Source organism: Clupea harengus, chromosome 21 (assembly GCF_900700415.2).
Source record: "Clupea harengus chromosome 21, Ch_v2.0.2, whole genome shotgun sequence".
Lineage (NCBI taxonomy): Eukaryota > Metazoa > Chordata > Actinopteri > Clupeiformes > Clupeidae > Clupea > Clupea harengus.
The window spans coordinates 3,967,352-3,974,851 of NC_045172.1; the positions used below are offsets into that span (position 1 = coordinate 3,967,352).

Below are 7,500 nucleotides of genomic sequence, written 5' to 3' on the forward strand. Positions count from 1 at the left end.
AACATGCACACACCCACACACAGACACACACACACCACAGACACTTGCACATGCACACACACACTCTCTCACACACACACACACACACACACAAACAGAGTACCGTAATAAGCGGAGTGATGAATTTACACAATTACAGCATGTAAATGAGCCCAGGGCTTTCCTCTGGGGGACGCTGGGGCAGAGGGGCATAACACATTACCATACTGCACACAGTCAGCAACACCCCCACCCCCACCCCCACCTCCACCTCCACCTCATCTCTTCCTCTATCTGTCCATCTGTCCATCTATTTGTTCTGCTTCTGTTCTCCCTTCTACCTTTTTCTTTCCCTTTCTGTCTTTCTCCATCCGTCTCTTTTTTCATTTTTAGATACTCAGTCTCTTACTCCTCTCATTTCTTTCTCTCTCTCTCTCTCTCTCTCTCTCTCTATCTCTCTCTTGCTGAGTATCTGCATGTATCCCTTGCAGACTGTTGCACCCAGCTTTTAATAACGTATACATCAATCTCGCCTTTTCCCCCCTAACATATTCACACATCTGAATGATTTATGAAGCTTGTTGACCAGGTCAGGTTTCTACACACACACAAAGACACTCACACACACACACATTTACACACACACACACACACACGGATGAAAGTCAAGGGATATTTGAATATACGAATGGAGTTGGAGTGATCCACAGAGTAATGAATGTTTTATCAGCATTTATTAATGTTGAACCAATCAGAGCAGCTCACAGCTTTTCCCACCGCATCCATTATTCATCACGAAATGCAGGCTGTTTAATTACCGCAAATGTAAACGAAATTAGGAGACATTTAGAGCGAGAATCTGTCAAATCCACACATGGTGCTATGCGGTAGCACGTGGCTAAAGCAGCAGCTAAAGAACAGGTGAGTGAACAGAGAAGCTGCAGGATGAATATGGAGATGAATGAATGAGTGTGTATGTATGATGGATGGGCAATGGATGTAAGGAAGGATGGATGGATCAATGAATGGATGAACAAATAGGAGGATAGATGGATGGAGAGACTGATGATAAGATAAAAGAATGATGTGGGAATACATGAATATGAATGAAGGTATGGATAGATTGATGGATGAATGGATGCATAGACTATACCTTTGGAGAAAAGACTGATGGTCAGATGCACTGTGACCACTCTATATAGCTGTCTATTCTAACAGCTGTATTAACTACATGTGAGAGAACACCAAAAAAGCACAAGGATTTCTCAATGCCATGCTGTTGAATGCATCTGTGTGTGTGTGTGTGCATGCATGCACAGGTGTGAGTGTGTGTGTGTGTGTGTGTGTGTGTGTGTGTGTGTGTGTGTGTGTGTGTGTGTGTGTGTGTGTGTGTGTGTGTGTGTGTGTGTGTGTGAGCAACTCTTGATATATAACCGAAATGGCGTGACGTAGAGTGAGGGTGTTTGATGCATGGACACTTGTGTCGCAACGCTGACATTTCACACTTGCCAGCTAACGCCTGCAAACACCCTGCCAAGCCAGCTCTTACATCACTGGCTTAGTCGTTTAAATGCTCAATCTGTACCTGAAATCACCGCTCCAATCACCCACAGCTGATGCCACTACTGCTATATAACGAATCTTCACATTATTTAAGGTTTTTTCAATGAAATGTGAACACTTCTCTCTTCACAGGAATGAGATTGGACTGAATGCACTCTGGAGGGAGGCCTCACTTCTCCATCACAACTCCTGCCAACAGAGCAAGCGTTCAGCAGCAAGCGCTTACTGTTTTATAAGGGAGCATCATGATACCTATTACATAATCAAATAGTTTTCGCTAAAAACAATCTGTATTGGCATCTTTAGTATGGTGTTCCAGCTGGGTGGAGTCTTTTTTAGTGTGTAATCTTCCAATTGTGTGTGTTTGTGTGTGTGTGTGTATGTGTGTGTGTTTGCTGGTCAGTGTTGTGTGTCTGTGTGTGTTTGTGTGTTTGCTGGTCAGTGTTGTGTGTTCCTACTGTGCCCTGTCTGCCCCCTTTGCCTGTGCTTTCTGTTGTTTATGTTGTTTATTTTCTGTGTTTATCCTACACCTGTGTCTTGTTTGTGTTTTGTCTGTACAGCTCGTCTGTGTCTCTGTGTTGTGGTCTGTGTCTCTGTGTTGTGGTCTGTGTCTCTGTGTTGTGGTCTGTGCATCTGTGATGTGTCTGTATCTGTGCCCTGGTGTTATATTGGTTGCCGTCTGGGCCTGTCCCATTTGTGAAAGGTTTATGAAGAATAAAGCCGGCAGATCAAAATGAGTAAGTGCTTGTTCGGCGAGAGGGAGAGCTATTAAAGGAGATGTCATAATTCACCACCTGCACATAATTCAGCCAGTGACATATCTCTTCCTCCCAACTGCTCTCTCTCTCTCTCGCTCTCACACACACAAATACACACACAGTCCCTGTCTCTCATACACACCCACACCAAGACAAAGAGAAACACACAGACACACACATTTCCTCCTTCCCTTTTTTCCTCTCCCCCTCTCTCTCTCTGTCACACACACACACACACACACACACACACACACACTTACTTTGCCTTTTCTATCCCTCTCTCCTCCTCCCTGCTGCTGTCACTTGATTGCTCATTTTGTCGCCTCACTCTGCCTCTTGTAGTTTCTCCTATTTGGCGCTCCAGTTTATTTGCATGCTAAAGAGCTCCCTGCCATTCACACTGCTACCTCTCTCTCTCTCTCTCTCTCTCTCATGAGTCACAGAAGATAGAAAAGGGGAGAAATGAAGCTACATCCTTCACATCAGCCCTTCTGTACACACTGACTCTGCATATAAGACAGGAGCTCTCTCTCTCTCTCTTTCTCTCTGAGTGTATTTGCCTGTGTGTGTGTGTGTGTGTGTGTGTGTGTGTGTGTGTGTGAGCTGAGCAGCTACCATGCCACACCAGTGAGGTGGTTCCACCAGTACTGTTGACCACACATTCTAAATGCCATGTCATCAACAATAAAACCACAAATCATGTTGTGAATTCAAACAGGGCTATGAATGTTTGAGTATACAAAAGCAATGACCCTATAAGGTCACTGCAAACACACACATAATAGAGTGTCATCGTGCTTTTCATAAGTATAATTAAACAACCATTTTTTCATTGATATATATAACAAACATAAGCGTTTCTTTCAAGGAGCAATACAGGCCTAATAGCTGTATTTTATTAGCTGTAATGTTGACTAGCGGTGTAGTATCTTAGCAGCGTCAATGATGAGGTGGCCAGTCCTGAGGACCGTAGCAGGCTGGGCCACAGTGTCGAGAGAAGCCCAGAGAGGCTGACCTTGCCAGGGGAAGTAATTAGTGAGGAGAGGTGATGGGTGCTGGGGGCTCAGATATAGATTTAGTATACAGCCAGGTTTAGCATTATATATACTACTCATGCACACACAGACAGTCTGTCCATGAGCAAGGTCAGGCTGCTTGTCATAATGAATGAATAAAAAACTAAAACTAAAGGTCTGTTTCATAACCCAGTATTCCTAGTCAAGAGCTACTGCTAGGAGGTTCTTCATGAAAAATGTATGTGTGTGTTCAGTTTCTTCATAAAGAAAATATTTGTTTAGCTTGTAACTGGTTAAATTATTTAGCTTGTTCTGATTCAATTTCTCATGTGAGTTCTTTCAATATTATTGCTCTGTATACTATGTGTGTAATGCACATAACATACAGTACTTGAATTGCAGCTTAAAAGTCATCACTTAAGCAGTTTTGAGTCTAGAAATTACTAAAAGAAGCACACCATCCGTCACAAAACCCAAGTGTGCTGCTGAGGAACGACAATGTCTGCCCTGTGGTCAAACAAGGCAAATTACGACATAATCAAAAGTCATTATTTATCAATATATTCCACATTAGAGACCACGAGTTTTTCTCTCATCAGCCTGTGGCTGCAGTGGCCAGCGCAGCCTCCAACTGTTGACATGCGGTGGTTCCATAACGACCAAAGGTTTGGATGTAATTTGACGACTAAATTACAGTCCTGTCGACCCAGAGGGATTATTTTAACTCATAATGGAGAAAGCACATGCCGGGTGGCGGAGGGAAAATAATAAACTTCTAAGATTTACACAAAAACAAAGAAAGAAAGAAAAGATAAATCGATTTTAATGAGATCTTTCAGTGGGTGGGTTGGGGGGACTGGTGATCTGTGATGTTCATTAAGGGTAGTTAGCACTATTCGGAGTTGTGGTTAGAGGGATGGAGGGGAGAACGATGGAAAAGAGGGGAAACCGTAACCGAGACGTATCTGGGCACGGGGTGATTTTGCCATTGCCATGGCGATACATCTCCCTTTTCGAAATCCGCTCAAATGGAGCTTGAGTCAGTGCTACCTGGCAGATTTCTAACCTGGCTGAAAACTGAAAGCTCTCATTAGTCACATACTGAGTGTTGTTTTCGCCTCCAGAGGAGGGGGAAGGTTTTCATGGAGGGTACTTATGGCTGTGTTTACCACAAGAATACGACTGAGACTAAGGACTGTGACATTGAGTTCCATCTGAAATGCATTACTATCCAACTCACTCGCTCTTTTCAAATGCAGGTAAAACCCCATGGGGCACGGTAGTGAAAGAGTGTCAGAGCAATAGATGTGTGTGAGTGTGAGTGTGAGTGTGAGTGTGTGAGTGTGAGTGTGAGTGTGAGTGTGAGTGTGAGTGTGTGTATGCGTATGCGTATGCGTATGTGTATGTGTATGTGTGTGTGTATGTGCGTGTGTGATAATGCGTGTGTATTGCTGTATGTGCATGTGTGTGTGTGTGTGAGTGTGAGAGGGGGAGAAACCATGTTTGTGTGTGTGTGTGTGTGTGTATACGCAGGTATGTGGGTGCAACTGTGACGTTGCCCTTTTGACATATGACCTTTAACCTTTCCATGAGAATGTTTTTGCGCCCCCTTGGCTGCACATCCCATCCCTTCTCTTGGGGCCCAGTGCAGATTTACTCACTAATTGTTCCCTCATGTTTTCCTGCTGTTTTGGTGTGTTTATGTGCGTATGTATGTGTGTGTGTGTGTGTGTGTGTGTAAGTCTGTGTGTGTGTGTGTGTGTGTGAGTGTTTACATGTGCTATAATGTAAGGGAGACAAACAGATTTCCAGTCAAAACACCAACTAAACAACATCATGTAAAATGACACCATCTATTCCCCTCCCAACTGCCACTTCTTAAGAGATCTCAGCTCAAGGAATGCAGTAATAGTAATAGTATAGTACATTTATACGCTCATAATCTAATTATTTCAAATAATCATTTAAAAAAGAGAACTGTCGCTGTGTTGTTAGTCGATTTCCAATGTCCTATTTTTTTTTGTATTATGTATTACTCCAATATTAGAAATGATAGAAGAAATTCCTCAATTTCCTATTTTCCTAGTTTAACTTATTTGTCATGTGGTGCCACATGCATGTATATGTGTGATTCTAGGTGTAAACACTGTGTGTGTGTGTGTGTGTCTGTGTGTGTGTGTCTCTGTGTGTCTCTGTGTGTGTGTGTGTGTGTGTGTGTGTCTCTGTGTGTGTGTGTCTGTGTGTAATTCTCCACAGACTTGGGCAGTAATGTAATCTCGTTTATCTGAGCATTGCTAATCATCTCAGCCCTAATGGCTGCAGTATGGAGAAAAGAGGACGCTAGACGCTAACTGGACCTCGCTTTAGTGGAGTAAAGAACCTGCCAGAACCACACGCCACAACCAACTACAGCACAACACAACACCTATCCTGACTTCCATGCCTGCTCCCTCCTCTGATAGACAAGGAAGAAATGAGAGATGCCGGGGCGGCCATTTTAAGTCAGAGGACTGGGCAGGGACATCGGTAAAGGCTGGTCAGGATTTTTATTCGTGTGTGTGTGTGTGTGTGTGTGTGTGTGTGTGTGTGTGTGTGTGTGTGTGTGTGTGTGTGCGTATGCTGGCAGCAGTGCAGTTATATTGAGTTTGTCCCCCTTCAGGGCTGGCGAAAACTCTAAAGCCCAGGGACTGAGTCATGGAAGTGACCTAGAATCAGCCTGTGCAAACGCGTATGTGTGTGTCTGCTTGAGTGTGTGCTTCTGTTTGTGCATGTATGTGTGTGTGTGTGTGTGTGTGTGTGTGTGTGTGTATGTGTGTGTGTGTGTCAGGTGATGTAAGGTGAACAGAACTGAGTCACAGGAGACACAGAGGTTGCCTGACCTTTAAAAAACAATACAAACACTCGAGAACCTCTCCAGGGACCAATGTGCTGATCTACTTCATGTGTGTGTCTATACACGTGTGTGTCTGTGTCTGTGTGTATGTCTGTGTGTGTGTGTGTGTGTGTGCGCACATGAGTTTATATTTGTGTGCATGCTACATGGTTCATATGTGCCTTTAAGCTACCGTGCATGTTTGTGTGTTTCAGAAGCTTTGATCCACGGAAACATCTAGTGACTTCAAGCTATAGAGGAGGTTTCATAACTGGACACTGGCATCATGGTTTCCATGCTATCTCCCTATCTCTCTCTCTATCACACACACGCACACCCAAACACACACACACACACACACGCACACACACACACACACATGCACATGCAACCTCCACTCTCACACACCCTGCAGACGTGATGGCAGCCTTTATTAAAGCACAACACAGTCACAAGGGAGTGATACACACATATACACACCCTTCAAAAAATAAAAAAAACAATTCAGGACATGCAGCCAACACATGCCCACACACACACATGTCCACACACACACACTCTGGCCTTGAACACCCTCCAACTGTGACCTCAGGTCTTGTGCTGCCTTGACAATACATCCACCAATACCACGGGACTACAGGGACACCAGCAAGAAGGAAAAAAAACAACCAATGGGCTTCTAGTCCACCTCTATGACTGTGAAGGCATTATACTGTCATTATTTGCAAAGGCCGTATCTAATAGCAGCTCAAACAGCCATCATGTTGATTGCGGTAATGAGGATGTGGGTGGGGATGCTTGGGCCACATGCTGTACTGTGCCACCACCAATGGGGAATTGAGGAGGAGAACATGATGTGATGATTGGCTGTATGGCTCGTTACAGATCGCCGTGGTCGTTAATGACCTGGCCCTAACCTCATTAAGAACACAATGTAATTAGATGCCATGACAACAGGTAGAAGAGAAGAGCAATTCTGCGCCAGCTCAGTTTAGAATGGAGAGAGAGGAAGAGAGAAAGAGAGAGAAAGAGAGAGAGAGAAAGAGGAGCTTGACCTCATGATGGAGGTGCATATTCTTAACACTCTTCACTGTACAGCACTGCATGTTCTTGCATGTAAATGCGTGTACAGGACTCACTCTGAACATGTATGTGAGGACCTCATGTGAATGCAGCGATCTAACCATTAGATCTGACATCACTCTCACTAACGCAGCAGGATTCCTTTAGTTAGTAATCAGTTTTCCATATGAGAACACTGAATGGTTCTACTGTGTTCTGTCTGACGCACCCACGTAGCACATGCTGTCTT

General features: G+C 44.1%; 1 protein-coding gene across 3 annotated transcripts in view; it reads right to left on the minus strand.

Moving 5' to 3' along the window:
* The window catches only part of tanc1a (tetratricopeptide repeat, ankyrin repeat and coiled-coil containing 1a), an 81,440-nt gene that overhangs the window by 40,454 nt on the left and 33,486 nt on the right, over positions 1–7,500 (minus strand). The window lies entirely within an intron of this gene.